Source organism: Cololabis saira, chromosome 19 (assembly GCF_033807715.1).
Source record: "Cololabis saira isolate AMF1-May2022 chromosome 19, fColSai1.1, whole genome shotgun sequence".
Classification (NCBI taxonomy): Eukaryota; Metazoa; Chordata; class Actinopteri; order Beloniformes; family Belonidae; genus Cololabis; species Cololabis saira.
Window position 1 is genome coordinate 21,712,630 of NC_084605.1, and position 16,391 is coordinate 21,729,020.

Genomic DNA, 16,391 nt, shown 5'->3' on the forward strand with positions numbered 1-16,391 from the left:
CACCTGGATTGGCCTCTCAGCCCTGCATCTTGTTATCTTAAACCCTGGCTCCCACCAGACCCAGAGGTGCTGCAGTTCAGCTGCGCTTCAGCCACTGTGACTTACAACCACCGTTGTATGTGACAGTGGTCTCACCGCAGAACAGTATGCTTCCCAGAGCTGCTCCGCTCTGATAAAGAGAGGTGATGGGCCCATTTTGTGGCGGTGATACACACATCCCATCAGTTCAAGTTCAGACATATTCTACTCACACAGCAGCATGTTTGATGACATGGGTGACATGGCTTCATTATGCCAATAAACAAACAAATATCTTCCTGTAAGACCCTGGTCTTCAATTCCGGTCCTTGTGGGCCGGTGTCCTGCAGGTTATAGATCAGGGCTCCAGACTGCGACCAAATGCTCGCATTTTGCGACCAAAATTTGAGTATGTGCGACTGAATTTCATGTCCACTCGCACGCGTGCGACCAGTAAATTTGCCAGTGTTTTTTGCCAGCGTTACACCAACGCAGACCCAACGCCGTAGGCTCTGCGTTGGTGTAACGCGGAACCATAAATCAGCCTTTAGAATATCCAATTAAATCATGTTGGACATTAAACTGACGCTGTTGTAAACCAATAAATCTAGCCAGAGCCTTGGTATCAGCCAATCAGAAACAGAGGAGGGCGGGTTCCCCCCCGTCCCTCAGGGAAGACTGACTTGTCAGAGACTGGGGGACCAGTAGTCACGTCATTTAATTCACACATGTGCGTTGTGTGAAACTATCAAACAATGAACACGGCGTCAAAGAGCAGCGGTAGCGTTAACAAAGCGCTGGTTTTTAAAACTCGAACTAAATTAACTTTTCTTTTGAAAAAATGCTGGAAAAAGGGTCGCTAAGAGCCGGGGACACTGCGCTTCTTTCCCCCGCCCGCCCCCGCTGCGCTCGTGAAGAAAACAAACATGTGGAAGCGGCCGCCTGAGAAACCAGCGCAGAAAATGCAGAACCAAAGTTTACTCCGTACAGACAACGGGCTGAGCAGGACTGTTAATGCTGGAAATTACTTGCTGTTTGAGTCGGTGTTTATGCTGCGTTATGCGTTAATCTCCGCTCGCACAGACAACCAGCTGCGTTAAGAAACAGACCCCGCTCTCGCGCTCCACGTGAGGAGAGCGCGTCGTACTGTAATACAAAATTATGATTATTACACCTACAGACTTCGCCGTTAAAGTAGCCTACGTGATCTTTTTTGGCATGTATCTTTTCGTGTCCAGTCAACTGTGTGCGGGCAAAACTTGCAGATCATTGAATCGCCAGGCACGTTACACACAGACAAGGACGCACTCATACACACTCATACACACCCCCACCCGTGCACAACCAGTGTTCAGTGTTTTGGATATTTCAGCTTATATTTCAAAATGTTATATAAGTTCAATGAAGTTCATAGCTTGTTTTGTTTCTTCTGTTATTGGACACACAGTTTGTCATGCCATACCTGAAAAATCCCTGATGCTTCATGGCAAGCTGTGTGTCTGATGACAGAATAAATCAGACAAGCTAAAATTATTTGTTTACTGCATGAACTGTTGATATTTCCTTCTTTTTTGCACTTTAAATGGATATTGAAAGACCCATTTGAGTTATTTATTTTTTAGTTATTTCACAATAATTATTGTGAAATTATTATTTCACTAGTTATTTTATAGTCGTATAATTCAGGCAACAGCTCAAAAAGCATTTTTAATAACACTAACCCACATTAATATCGGATCGGATCGAATAAAATGGTGATAAAAAACAGAAAACAGAAGGGCTAATACAGCATTTAACTTTTTTTACTTGAAAACTTTGGGAAACGACCGCACGGCAAAAAAGAGGCCATTCTTAAAGTGTCAAAAATATTTTTTTTGCTTTAATCCCTGAATTCATTAATCTATTATGAAATACGTATTACTAATACACTGCAATGTAGTAGAAATGTAAAAATTTGGTTAGCGTGTCGATAAACGATGTGCGCTCCTAAAATTTCTGATTGTGCCCCTAAAAATTTTCAGTTAGGGGCTACTGTGCTCCTAGTGAAAAAAGTTAGTCTGGAGCCCTGTAGATGTTTCTCTGCTTCAGCACACCGTGATGAAAATGTCGGAAACGTCATCATCAGATTTGTGCAGAGCTTGATGACATGCTGATGCCGACCATTAATTAGAATCAGGTGTGTTAAAGCAGAGAAACATCTAAAACGTGCAGGACAACAGCTCACGAGGACTGGAATCGAGGATCCCTGCTGTAAGATACACTAGGAAAAGGTCCCACCTCCATGGACATTTACATTGGATAGGACCCGCTGTGCAGCCACAATCTGATTGGCTGATGCTTGTGACCCCTCCACGGCAACACAACCACCCTACGGTATGGCAACTTTTGACATCACCCCATTCTTCCGGTGCGTATGTGTGAATGCAGGGCATAAATGACTGAGATTCTGTTTTTTTTCTTCAAAATAAAACCCAGAAGAAAACACAATGGACAGATGAACTCGTACATATAGTACAACAAGTGGAGGAAGCCAGAGTCACAGGGTTGTTTTTCTCTTTCAATGTGCGAATACCCCCCATGCTCCCACAATTCTCGTACAAGCTTAAAGCATTTAGGTAAATTGTAAGTTCACAAATCTAGCCAGGTGCTTTGTTCCCGAAACACACCCAGAGGGACTTGAGGTTGTCCTGAGGACAGAGTATTAACAGCTGGCCCAGCTGGGCTGCTGCACTTTCACGCCTGGTGGGACCCAGCAGTTGACACAAACCATTTTCTCTTGTTAGCTACCACCTCTCCTGCAGGACTCAACGTTAACCTCAAAGATATCGAATTCCTTTTCCATGACAATTGACCAGAATCAATGCAAGATGGAGTTGGTGATTAGGTCCGAGGAGAGGGAGGTCCATCCCAGCTAGTAAAGTGACCCTGTCAGGAAATTCCTTTTTAAAATCTTCTGTCACATAGCGTGCAGAAAAAAGCGAGGCCTTTTGGCGTGACTCAAAGCTATGACACACATACTGCTCGTATTAGTCTCATGCAAAAAGATTTAGACCCAAAGTGTTGAGAATTTCAACCCATATTTAAAAGAAGAAGCACTCTTAGAGAATAATTGGAACCATTTTCGTTAATGCTGCTGCTTTCCTGAAGGTGATGTAATTTACAGGGAGCCAAACGGACCACTGAGGTTCAAATTCACTCATCACTTCACTGTATATAACACTTCAAGAAAAGCTTTTAAAAGAACAAATTTGGTGCTGTGATTTGCTTTAAAACTGAGTGAAATCATTGCAGTAATAATTCATATTTTTTTTTTTAAATATGCTTTTAACAACCAAGTAGTTTATTTTCCTCCCCTAAAAAGAGAATAAATTCCACACTTGTGAGTCTTAAACATGTAATTATATCTAAGTTGGCATGTTTTTTTATTGCCTGTGGGCATGTAGTTTAAACAGCTGAGGAGAGGGAGAGGACAGTAGCATTATATTAGTTTTACCGGTTTTTCATTAAACACACAACTTATTGATTACAACAGCTCTCTACAGCTGCTACATGACTGATATTTATTGCTCCAGATTAGCCTCTGCAGATTGTATCAACCGAACGATCAACATGCAAACATAAGGACATAGATTTATTTGTACCATAATGGAAGATCTGTGTTCCCATGGCTACTTTCAGGACCTGTGTGGTGGAGAGAGAGAGGTCATTGGACTCTGAGGGAGCGAGAGACACCAAACACGTTGTTTCAGGAGACTTTAAATAATGCATCTTCCTCATTTTCCTGGTCTAAGATGTTCAGATATTCTTCCGGTGTGCGGAAGGATGAAGGTATCAGGTCTTAACCCTGCTTGGCCTTGGGGACACCATTACTGCTGAATACAGTGAATTCAGATGACGCATTTTCTTTATGATAAATAATGCATGTGTTGAGAGATGTGATCAGGCGAACCTAAAAACAAAGCAAAAAAACTTGTGGTCTGGTGTCGACCCTGTAACATCTCAAGGTAAGGTCGTCCTATAGTACAGCTACACCCAGATAATTGATATTTTGCTTCAATTTACTATTTTACTTAGCAGGTGGTTGCTTGTACATCAATTAGTAAACAACAGGGATTAAAGCAAAAAAAATATTTTTGACTGAAATTTTTTTTTCATGCCAGTTCATATTCCCCCGCCATCTATGCGCTGCACCACACTTTAAGAATGGCCCCTTTTCTGCCGTGCGGCCGCTTCCCAAAAGTTTCAAGTAAAAAAGTCAAATGCTGTATTAGCCCTCCTGTTTTCTAATACAGCATTTAAGGTGTAAGAAGACTTTAACCAACACTATTTAAATACTCGAGACCAATAGCATTTTATAGGAGGAAGGTGATTTTGAGTAGTTTTATTATTGTCAGTTTGCTTTTAATTTATAGTCCACATCAATTTGTGCAGTCCTCTCATTAAAGCCTTAGGCCTGTTCTCCTAGATCTGAGTCAACCTGGTAATCTCGCACTTCTTCATCCAGTTGACCAGCTGCTCTGATGTCACTGCACTTGGCAAGGCTTTGGCCAAGGTGATGAAAGCATCCTGGACTGTTTCATGGACAATCAGTGATGGTGTTAGTGCAGACAAAGAGATGATGATGTTATTGTTGAGAAGAAGGTTTTTCAAAATCGCGTCAACACCCCCCGTGGGCCTTCGAGATGCTTTGCTTTATTAAACAGTGGGATTCCCCTGGTCCGCACCAGTTCTAAATTTAGCTGCTAGACGCCGGCCGAGGAATACGTAATTGTGAAAAAGTAAACGTAAAAGTTGCGTTCCGTATTGAACCAATACAGACACATATTATGCTCTTATTTATTGATGTCATAATCTACATGTGAAGGTCGGAAAAGTTGAATATATTGCAAAACTTCATTCGTAGTAAATTCAACTAAAGGTGAAACAAATATTTTATTACCCATATTCGAAGTAAGATACTTCAAGCCTTTATTTGTTATCATTTTGGTGATTATGGCTCACAGTTTATGAAAACCCCAAATAAAAAATCTCAAAAAAATTGATTTTATGAAATCAATAAACAATTCAACCATCAAAATGATAACAAATAAAGGCTTAGGATATCTTGCTTTGAATGCATTGAGACTATGTAATATATTAGTTTCACCTTTTAAATTGAATTATTGAAATAAATTAACTTTTACACCATATTCTAATGTTCCGACCTTCACCTGTAGGTTATATTCTACATCTGGGCTGATGTGGACATACGTAGCATAGGAGACTATTTCAGTTACTGGTATGGTTGTCTGTCTGTACAGTCGTGCAAGTCCAATGCTATTAAAGCACTTTAAACTTTAAATTAAAGCATTTTGTTTTTTCATATAAAATAAATATATTTCTATGCAGTTTAGAAGTTTTGGGGATGTCCCTTTTTTTGGCGCATGCGCTGCTGAAATCAGGCGTTCCTTATTTCTATTTCTGAAAGGTGGTAAACTTAGAGGGGACCTGCCGGGGGGCCCGCGTTAACGGGTCCCCGACGGGCGCCGCAGCTGGGGAGATCCGCGAGAAGGGCCCCGCGCGCGTCCAGAGCCGCCGCCGCCATCCGCCGTGCCCGATCCCCCCCACCAGTCCGCCTTCCGCGCGGCGCCGGACGCCACCCCGCATGAAAGACCCCCGCCCGACGACGCGCAAACGCCGCTGGACAGAGGCCCCCCGCGAGGCGGGCCGGACGACCGCGCCTTCGGCGGCGGGGGGAGGAGGGCGACGGGGCGACTGCTCCCCCAGCCGCGGCTCGAGCCCAGCCCCGCTTCGCACCCCAGCCCGACCGACCCAGCCCTTAGAGCCAATCCTTGTCCGCAAATTCCAAAGTTTCCCTTACTGATCCAACACCGCCTCCTCTGTTCTTGATTGGCTAATCCAAGGTGCTGGCAGCTTTATTGGTTTACAACAGCGTCAGTTTAATGCCTAACATGATTTAATTGGCTAGTCTAAACTGTACCACAACAAAACGCACAGGCAAAGCTTTTTTTTTTTTTTTTTTTTTTTCCTTCCCTCATTTTCCAATTGACGGAAATCCGTCTAGAGACGGAGAACTTTAATCCCTGAAACAATAATGGCATAACTGTGAGCCAGAAATGCCAAAAATAAACTGGCAAGAAGATTTTTAAATCATGAATGAGGTTTAGTAGGTGAAAAACACAAAATGTTATGACATTACAGGTCCTTTATCTACAACAATACCAAACAATAAAATTACAGCAGGAACTTTGAGAGTAAAGAGAGTTACTACTGCTATAGAAGCACATTAAATCCTTGGTTTCCCCGACTGAATGCAAATGGTCCAGTCAGCGTTTTGTGACATGAGGCGCCGTAAACAGCCAATGGAAATAAGGGGGTAGTTGCGACGTGATTTTTAGCAGAAGCACCTCATACCAACTGTCAAGTTGGTAAAGGTTGCAGGGGGATGATTCGGAGTTGTTCTGCAGACAGAGAAACCTGGGCAAATTGTAGTCGTTGAGTCTGCATTTCTCGACTTCGTGAACAGCGGAACAATTCATAACGCGATACAGCTGCATCTAGAAAAAGAGGTACCTCTGGTTTTGTGATGCTTGGTCTGTTTTCGATGCAAAAACAAACCATTCATCAAGTGATTATAAGCCAGGGTTTTTCCTGCATTCAAAATTAGGAGGCCGCCGCCTCCGCCTAATTTCGTGCCGCCCCCAGCTCTCAAAACTCCGACGTCATGAAAATTGTTATTATCTGGCAGGCGTTGGACTGGATGGATGTCATTTTAATTGCAGTTACAGCATCGCACCGCTGTGGGGGCGCTGTTTCAACGACAGTGCACCAGAAGAAGAAGAAGACTAATTTCGAGAATAATTTTCTGCGTTTTACCGCCAGTGGTATTTAAAATCGGTGTCCTGGTTTTCCCTGGCTGTTCAAACAGGTAAGTATTGTTTCTTTTGCATCCAAGCATGTCTTGTTTAATTAAAAAAAAAGTGTCCTCGGTATCAGTGTAACGTTAATGGTTTAAGCATTGCAGATATGGCTGGCAAAATCAGCAACTACTTTAAAAAGCGACCTTGCGACGAGGAGAAGCAAGAGTGCAGGTGAAACGGTGCAGACAATTAACGTTAAAGGCAGTTAAAAAGTAATAAATCATGTTACTGACGAGATGCGGCAATTTTGTCAGGGCTGAAAGTAGTGCACAAATATACATGGAAGGGACCGGTGATAGCGAGGGTCCGAGTGCAGTACAGGACGAGCTGGCGAGGCGAGGGTAACGTTACTCTATTTCCAAGTCATTAGGAGCATATCAACGCAAAGCCAACGTGTACGTGATTTAAACATGACTTTTTATTCATCTTTACAGATCTTCTCAAAAACACAGAGCCAGTGGGTTTGACCGACAGTGGCTGAACCTATTTACCTGGCTCAAGCATCCTGAAGAAGGTATGATGTGTCATTTGTGCCAAAAGCACTGTGCCCCCACGCAGCAGGCAATTGCTGCTGGCCTTGTAAGACAGCCATCTACCAACTACAGGCTGGACACATTAAAAAGGCATGAGATGACGGGCCTTCATAAAGCAGCAGAAGAGAAGGAGAAGTGCATTAAAGAAGGTAGCACCTGCTGTAAAAAAAGAAAAAAAAAAAACATTCAACTATGAAAGTTACTACAAACTAAAATTAAAGTTTTTAAAACAAATCATTGGTTTGTGTTTTTAGGGAGGACACTGCAGCGTGCTATTGCTGCACAGGTGGACATGGACCACAGAGCTCTTGAAGGCTGCTTCAAAATAATATATGAATGCCTCAAACAAAAGTGGCCCCACCACACAAGCTATGAGCCCATTATTCGCTTATGCAAGCGCTTGGGCTGTGCTTATTTCGATGGTTTGAATGTAAATTATTATTTAATCACGTCATTGTATATTGAACATTTTTCACATAATTATTCTACTATAAAGTAGGCCAACCTTATTACTATTTTGCCCCCAGGTCAGTGCCAACACCAGCAGCCATATAATTGATGATATGGTGGAGGTTATCGGCCAGATTTTGGATGACCAGTTGGTGGCAGAGGTGTCAAAATCCCCAGTGTGGGGATTAATGGTTGATGAGACCACTGACATCTCTGTCACCAAGCAATTGGGTCTAGTTGTGAGGTGAGATTACTTTGTACAATTAAATAAAATTGATGTGTAATAAAATTACTTCAACCACATATACTTCAACTAAATATTGGTTTTTATGTTTAGCTTCTTAGGACCGAACCAAGTGGGAAGCGCTGCAGTTCAAACCAAGGTGCTGCATTTGGGTGAAGTGTCTTCTGGGGATGCTGCAACTCTATATGACACCATACTGCGGGTCATCCATTACAAGACGCTGCCAACCAACAAGCTAGCCTCCTTCGCTAGTGATGGAGCTGCAGTAATGATTGGTGAGTTTTCTTTTTTGATTTTACCTTTTAGTTAACATTTGATAAGATTGACATAGTGATTATTTTTGAATTATTCTTTTAGGGAGAAAAGCTGGAGTTGGTAAGAGACTCCAAGACTCGTTCCCTGGCCTGATAACAGTGCACTCTGTGTGGCCCATCGCCTCAATCTGGCAGTGTCAGACTGCATTAAGGGGCAGAAGGGAGTACCATACCTCACCAGATATGCCAGGACTGTTGGAACAATCTTCTTGTTCTACCAGGCCTCCAGTAATAGGACCAGCAGTCTTAAGGAAATGGAGAGGCTTTTTGAACTCCCCCAAATCAAACTGCAGGTTAGCAGTATTCAGCGCTAGATTATTCAGATTCATTATTGCTTTTTTGTCATTTACTAAATTCAATGTATTTTGTAGGGAGGAAATACTACCAGATGGGAGTCAAATAAGGAAGCTACAGATGTGATGCGCCGGATTCTGCCTGCTCTCATCGCGGACCTCTCACTCCAAGCCCGGAATGAGCCAACAGCTCAAGGACTGTATTCCTTTGTAAAGGACCAGTTCTTTCCCCCTGCCCTGTGCCTCATGCAACTTGTGCATAAGAAGATCCACCGGCAGTTTTTGGTTTTTCAAAAAAGAAACCTTTTCTTCTCCCAGGTGGAGCAGGAGGTATGAGATCAATAGCACAGGCCTTGGTTTTCCTGTTAATTGAAATGCTATTCCTAGCTGAGCTGTTATGTTTTATCTCAGGTCACAGTGCTGAAATCATCCCTCACACAGCTGAAGGACAGCAACATGGTGAAAGGCCGCTGGCAGGCATGGCTCCAGTCTGACGCTGGCCTGAAGCCTCTGCAAGAAGAAATCCCTGCATATTTCCAAGAGCATGTGTGGGAGAGGTTCAAGAACACTGCAAGTATTAGCAATGTATTTGAGTAATGTGGACAGAAGGACTGTTTTTCTAAAATTTGTTAAATCTTCTACAGGTGATGGAGCCATTTCTGACTGCACTGACTGAAAACATTGAGAAGAGATTCCCAAACACCAGCGGTTTGTCTTCAGTGTGTTCCTCCCAGACAAATTCAGACAAATGGTACTGATTATGGGGGATGCTGAGATGAGGACACTGGCAGAGCAGTTTCCAAGACTGGGGGAATCTGACCTGCTGTCTGAGTGGAGCTCCTACAGACTCAGAGTGAGGAGTCCTGATCTGAAGGTATGATATATCAGTTACATTAAGGGCCCGATTTTCTAAGATCCTAAATAAAGAGTACTAAATTGCGTGTGCACTGAAAAAGTTTGCACGTGCTGTTGTTGTGTGTTTTGCGGGTGATCAACTAAGATTGCGTGCGCAATTGATAACAGGTGCAAACAGCAGTATTTAAATGAGGTGTTGCGCGTCTTATGGATACGGATATACAAAGAATGACGTGAACGTAGAAAGTTGCGGCCCTGCACTCCCACATTAAGGCTGGTGTACGCACTTTTCTGAGGTTTTGTCCGTTGGCGACACTCACTGGTGATGCAGTGAAGTGCAGAATATGAGGAAACTTAACGTCAACAATAAGTTCACGACCACGTGAAGGACATGACAGTCCCGACATCACCAGATAAGTTACACAAGAGTGGAGCTGCAACAATCTCACAATCAACCACATGATCTGAACATACAACTAAAGGCAGGAGCTCAAAGATGGAACCCGCAAATCCCGATGACAGCCTTGGCTCGGTTAGAGGAACCTGCTGATGCATCAGATCACACGATCTGCTGGTCCAGGACTAAGACTGGACCATCAGTTGGTTTAGGTACCAAGAGGATCCTTCTGGATCTCTGCCCTGAACTGGACCAGCTGCTCCGGTTCAGACCAACATGATGCTTTCAGCTGGAGCTGCTGAATGGGTCCGACATCTCTGTCACCATGACGACCGTATGGGACGACTACTCGAGATAAAAGCCAGATCCTAAACATCCCATAACTGTGTCTGGACAGAAATACATTAAAATACATTTTGCAGCAAAAACTGGTTCTGTAAAGTTGTCTTTAAAAAAAATAAATAAGGTGTCACAGAAAGGTTGGTTGGTACGAACTGATGTGATTCAGCAATGATGAAAGAAGTTTTTATTGAATGTTTAGGCAACTTTCAGAGTCTGATATCGAGTCAGCTGCAGGTGCTGCAGGACTCCAGAAAGTGTTTCTCCGGTGATGGACCGAGACCCAGACCGGTCTCTCCTTCTGCGGACGCAACACTCCGAAAAAAAAGCAACTTTGCTCTTTATTTCTCACGTTTGCACCTCGATAATCCAGTCGGCACAAATTGTCTTTATTTCTGCAGCGGAGGAATCAAATCGTGATGCTTCATGTTTTAAATATAAATTCATGTTGTTCACATTGTTATACTTATGAGAGAGGTGATCGCGGATATCCACAATATGTAAGACTCAATAAACGTGTACATTGGTCTTAATCCGTCAGCATATAATATGCATGACAATAAAGCGGAACGAGGAGCCGTTTTTCATCCACCAACTTAAATTCTGGTGTCGGTTCTTAAAATACAAACAAGAAAAGCAGAGTGTAATGATGCACTAACGCTGCCCATAAACATTCACAAACCCGTACGATCATAATAAAACCAAAACTCACTTCATGGAACGCAACGCAAAGCAAAGAACAGCATTACCCATAATGCATTGCACCTGAAATCGGAAGAAATGCCCCCAAATAAATTATTTATTCCAGCTCACAGCCGATGTTTTTTTTAATTAGTTTGACCTGTTTTTGCAAATTTCTTGTTAGGTTGAGCGGTTTTTAATTGATAATTATCTTCATTATCATATTCAAACATACAGGTATGTATTTGAGGGAGGAGACAGGGAGGAGTGTTGTGCTCCCGCATGTGCGCTCAAATCCACGCTGATTGGTATGTACAGAGCAACCTGCGTGGATTTGGGCGTACACACAGTTTTGTACATCTGAATTTTTGCGTACTTGTAAATTCCACGCACGGTTTCACGTTGAAATCCACGCACTCTTTGTATATGAGGCCCCAGGAGGCCTTGGACTTGGTTGCGAGATTTGCCGGTAAAATTTTCACTTGTTCCATTTTTCTTTTGGGTAAGTTAGAATTTTTATATTTGTATATTTGTATTTTTTATGTTAATAAACATGATCATTGTGGTATTTTTCTATCATATTAGAACTCCCAAAATACAAAATATGTTGCTCGTAAAAAGTGTTTGCTTGAGCCAGTTGAAGGCACGGTTTACCCGCACGCGTGTACGCATGATCAGGATGGTGCCACCTCCGCCTCAATTTGAGCCAGGAAAAACCCTGTAAGCAGATCGAACAAAGTAAGGTTGGAAAAGCCCCTTTTAGCAAGAGATCAACTTGCTGGTGTATGTTATCAGGTAGCTTACCTAACCTTATGAACGGTAACCTGACATAAACCTTGATAAATGTATAGGAGTGGCTCATAAGCATTACCTAACCATTAGTAAATGCTTTCTGGACCCTTATTGTAAAGTGTAACACATGTATCCCTTAGGTAACACATTATTAATGCTTAACTGCCTCATAAGCATTACTTAACCATAGTTAATCATTAGTAATTCATTTTATTTATAGTAATAGAAATGACTTTGTTGGCCTTTATAACCTCCTTGCATCTTTTAGCAAAGTCTGCCACCGTCCCCCCCTTCTCCACCTGATCATATTCTTCTGGAGCAGCTATTGCGAGCGCGGCAATCGCTGCAGTCTTCACAATAGTAAGTCTGTCTACTCCATACTTCTCGAAGGATTTGGCCATATTCTTCCCCGTCTGGAAAATGGCAAGGACTTCCTTGTACCTCTTCACCACATCACCTGGTCCTCCAACTAATATAAACACACAAGAACAAGAAGGAATGTATCATTTGAATCATGAGATTGATGAGAAGAAAAAACCAAATCATTGTATTATACTGTTAATGTTCAATGTGCCGCGAGACATACTAATCCCATATGTGACACCTCAACACAGTGTAGAAGGATTTTCTGGCACAACTTCACCAAGGTACATGGATAGTAAGGAAACACCATGACACACACAGGGGATTAGCAAGGCTAAATTAGGAGAAAAAGAAGGGGAAATGCTAAATAAAAATTTACACATTTGGGGTGAATCATTTTTGGAAATTAACATTGATTTGGACCGTACTGGTCCTTTTAGTACATCCCTCTATCAGCGTGCAGGGCTTGAATTTAGCACTCGCCACTTGCGACCCAAATTCCTCAAGTGGCGAGACAGATTTTTAGCTGTCTCGCCACTTGGCTAGTTAGAAAAATCGAGATTCCCAACTGTTGTGCCATTTCTAAATCCAATTGAGATTCCCAATGCTGTGCGCACCATCGCACCTTTTTATTTTTTCTTCTCGATGGTTAACTCTCTGAGTCTGACTCTGAAGAAGAGTCTGGAGAAGGCTGCAGCAGCAGAAGGCCTGATGTAATATAAGAGGTAGTAGAACTGTCTGAGACTGAGTCTGAAGAATGAATAGTAAACACTCAGAAGAACAACTGGAGAAAATGGACCAATGCAATGTCTCTGTTTGACCAGCAGGGGGCACACTGTACAGTTCCTTAAATGGTTTAGCTGGTGTCTTGTTGGTTGTCTTAAAGGGGACCTATTATGAAAAACACGTGTTTTCTTGCTTCAACATATATAAAGTGGTCTCCCCTCACCCTGACAACACAGAGAAGGACTAAAGCAACCGAATTGTGCAGTGTCTGTTCACCCCGCCCGGAGGATCCTTCCAGTGTCATGTGACTTTTACGAGCCGTTCAGATTCGCGCATTTTCGTGACGTCACCAAAATGCAAACCACGCCTCGGACTCCTCCGCTGCTGAAACCACGCCCACAACTAACTCCCTCGGCCAGAGCTTCCGCCATTGTTTAGAAGCGGTGGCTGTTTGGACAACGAGGGACAGTTCAAATTAGGTTTTGCATTGACACTTACCCTCATAAAAGGATCAGTACGGACCCGGCAACTGCACACGAGTCAGTGGTAAGTGACGTTATTTTTTTATGTTATTTATATTTGTCTACAAGTATGATCTTTGCATGGGCTAAGTATTTAACTTAGCTCCGGTGTAACACCGGAGCTCTATTAGTAATTTTTTTCTGTTTATGGTTTCAGATCTTCCATGCACCTAAAGCTGTTCAACGACACCTTCAGAACAAATGCACGGTCCTTCCTTGAGCCAGCAATAGTGCATAAATGTTATTATATTTTTGTTAACAATAAAGTTGCCGTTTGTAAACATTCAGTGTTGTGATTTCTTTACAGTTAACATGATTCATTTGTCTTGTAACATAAGAAATGAAATGATGAGGAATCGGAGTAAAGAACTGTTAGTGTTAAAGGGAACCCTGGCTATTAAGACATGTAGGTCTTAAAAGATAAATGTTGGTATCAATTATAACAATGTGATATAAAAAACTTTTTTGATGTCTTCTTTTTTATAAAATTTGAAAATATAATTTAACTCGTAGGTCGCCATTGTTGTTTACACCGCAATGCATTCTGGGTAGTGACGTCACACGGTTGCACCTGCTGGCCCCCGTACACTGTTTTGACTGTTCAACGAGATAATCCAGAGGATAAACATGTCATCTGTTCAGCCATTTCAATTTGAACCCGAGCACAAGGTCAAGGAGGAAGACAACACTGAAAACATATCTCAAAAAGAGCCAAATGAAGACCAAAAAAGACGGGATGAGGCGAGAGTGGGACAAAATCCCAGCAACTGCGTCTCAACGCATGGGACACGCTTGTACGGAGCAGCTGCTCTTCTGCCCGGAGCGAGGCTTTGTTCCCTCCCCTGCTACACGTCATTCAAGCAACCAATCAGCACAGAGCCTCATTATCATAGCCTCCCCTCCCCTCAGAATCCCTCATAGAGAAGGAGGTTAGAAGCGGTAAAACTAGAGACAATATCCATTAAATGCCATAATAAGTCTCCTTTAAGACAGGCTAGGTTGGTTGTTGTAGTCTTAATAAGACACTTTTGAGCTAATAATAAAAAAGGCTGCTTTTTTTTAAAAATTCACTTGTTCGTTCTCATTTGAACATTTTTATCCAGCCCATAATAAACACATTATTTATACAATACACCTGCTGCATTATAGAATATACAGACAGGACAGGATCAAAGTGTTACTTTGAAGGCGTAATGCTATTTATTCCTCCATAAATGTTACATTTACAATTAAGTAGGCGACTACTGAAGTTACATTTTACAAGAACACATCATGCAATCTCATTTTCCACCAATATTATATTAGTACACTACTGAATGATAATTGTAGCGTATAGAAAAACAGGATGGCTGTAATATGGTTCTACGATGACTGCTATATACTAGTGATGTCGAAATACAATACTAAAGCAACGTTTTGGTTTTGGCTAGTAAAAAATCTGGTTGGCTAATAACTTTTTTCATCTACTAGCCACTTGGCTAGTAGGTCAAAAAGTTAATTTCAAGCCCTGTCAGTTTATGATGATTGATTGATCTACTTGTAGGGACAACAGACACATACAGCCCAAGCCAGCCAATAAATATGCTTCACATACCCCGCAGGCGAGGGTGATGTTTGCTTTTTTTCACCTTTTTCTCCTTATTCTTTCTTCCATTATTTTTTCTCTTCCCTCACCCCTTCTTCTTCATCGTTCTGTCTGGCGATGAATCAGAACTCTCTGACGAGTCAGAGCTAGAGTCAGAGCTGGATTTAGAGTCATCCTCACTGTCGTCTTCACTGTCATGCTGCATCTCAGATCCACTCATCGCTTCATCCTCACTGTCTTCTCTTCTGGAGTGTTGAGCCTCCTTGAGACATGCCAAAGCTACGGATGCGAGGATTGATAGTTGATTACATCAGTTTGATTGCTTATTGTATACAAACACCTACAACAACAAACACAGCTATGACACAACTTTCGCACCCACAGCGTACACACCCATCATTCTTTAACCCTCGAGCATCCCTTAAAATTAATATACACTTTTTACCCATAGTCCAAATTTGCCTCATTGACTACCCTCTCATAAAAGTGGAATAAAAATGTAATAAATAAATATGTATTTTCACTTTCACCACATAAAATCTTTTCAAAAACTTCAGACCTAGCCATAGATATAAAGTTTGTTATAATCTTGATATATTCTTTTTTACAAATCCTGATTTTTTCAATAGGAAAATCAAAAAATATGCAATATTTAAAAAAAAAATTAGGTTCAAAGTAAAAGATATTACAGCATTGACTATGTCAATAATTGATAACATTGATTTTGATGCATTATTATTTTTGGAACAATGACAGGTCATTTAAAAAACGTACACTCTTTACCTTCATGTCCAAATTTGCCCCATTGACTCCCATTATAACCACATATTTTTGATGTACTGTAATTCTTACCTATTATAATTTTTTTTGACACAAATTCCTAATAAATCTAAGCCTCTACCTTCAAAATACAGAGAAAACAGGTTTTATGTCTGGTGACCCCCCCAAAACTAGCAGGGGTAGCAGAGCTTCATCACATCAAGTTTCAGTGAATGTCTGGATCTCTTACCTTGCATAGCAATAATAAAGCTGAACAACATAAAATGGTGTTGGTATTTGTGTGTGAAAATCAATGTTTTTTCCTGATAAAAAGAAAGCCTCCGCTCACCTATTAGATGAGTGGAATAGCATGTTTATGCAGGTGCTTTTTTTTTTCTCTCAGCCATATTCACACTCACTCTTTTATATCAGTGCTAATAAACCAAGACCATTTTATTTAAGTATCCTGAAAGTAGCCTAGAATCTTCACTCACCACCAGAGAGCTGAGTCCTGCAAATATCACGTTCTGATGTGACATCTGAAAGTTTTTCCTCCAGGAACTCAGCACGTGCTTTCCACTTGTCCCTTTCTTTTCTCAGG

General features: G+C 41.8%; 1 protein-coding gene across 4 annotated transcripts in view; it reads right to left on the reverse strand.

The window, feature by feature from the left end:
* Positions 1 to 16,391, reverse strand: part of LOC133419306 (urotensin-2 receptor) — a 123,216-nt gene that overhangs the window by 58,475 nt on the left and 48,350 nt on the right. The window contains exon 4 of one of the 4 annotated variants that reach the window (XM_061708400.1): positions 12,102 to 12,305. The exons of the other annotated variants lie outside the window; for them this stretch is intronic. The gene's annotated coding sequence lies outside the window, so the exon portion shown is untranslated. Of the gene's footprint in view, positions 1 to 12,101; positions 12,306 to 16,391 lie in introns of those variants that run through there. 4 annotated transcript variants of the gene reach the window in all.